This window comes from Zalophus californianus, chromosome 1, assembly GCF_009762305.2.
Source record: "Zalophus californianus isolate mZalCal1 chromosome 1, mZalCal1.pri.v2, whole genome shotgun sequence".
Taxonomy (NCBI): domain Eukaryota; kingdom Metazoa; phylum Chordata; class Mammalia; order Carnivora; family Otariidae; genus Zalophus; species Zalophus californianus.
Window position 1 is genome coordinate 131,835,694 of NC_045595.1, and position 837 is coordinate 131,836,530.

Sequence of the window (837 nt, forward strand, 5' to 3'; positions counted from 1 at the left end):
CACACTTAGGTCTTTAATCCATTTTGAATTTATTTTTGTGTATGGTGTAAGAAAGTGGTCCAGTTTCATTCTTTTGCTGCTGCTGTCCAGTTTTCCCAACACTATTTATTGAAGAGACTTTTTCCTTTTGATTATTCTTGCATCCTTTGTCAAAGATTAATTGACCATATAATTGTGGGCTTATTTCTGGATTTTCTATTGTGTTCCATTGATCAATGTATCTATTTTTGTGCCACCACCATACTGTTTTGATTACTATTTTGTAATATAACTTTAAGTCTGTAATTGTTATGCCTCCAGCTTTGCTTTTCTTTTTCAAGATTGCTTTGGGTATTCAGGATCTTTTGTGGTTCCATACAAATTTTAGGATTGTTTGTTCAAGTTCTATGAAAAATGCTGTTGGTTTTTTAGATAGGGATTGGATTAAATGTGTAGATTGCTTTGGGTAGTATAAACATTTTAACAATATTTATTCTTCCAATCCATAAGCATAGAATGTCTTTCCATTTCTAAAAATATGAAATGCTTCATGATTTTGCATGTCATCCTTGCACAGGGGCCATGGTAATCTTCTCTGTATTGTTCCAATTTTAGTATATGTGCTACCACGGATAGTACCCAACCATTAATTCTTTGAACGTTTTTCTGTACCACATTCTTTCAGTTCTCTTTCTGGGATTCTTATAACATTGAAGTTAGAGCTTTTGGTGTTACCCTATAAATTCCTGAAGCTCTGTTTATCTTTCAACCTTTTTTTAAATTGTTGTTCAGAATGGATATTTTAACGGAACAATTTGTCATCCTCATTTTGCTATTGAATGCATCCAGTGAATTTTT

At 32.4% G+C, this 837-nt stretch overlaps 1 non-coding gene across 1 annotated transcript; it reads right to left on the reverse strand.

The window, feature by feature from the left end:
- Positions 1-511: 511 nt before the first annotated feature.
- On the reverse strand, positions 512-618 carry LOC113919008. The gene has a single exon (XR_003518754.1). It is a non-coding gene; the product is annotated as a U6 spliceosomal RNA (small nuclear RNA).
- Between the last annotated feature and the right edge of the window lie 219 nt (positions 619-837).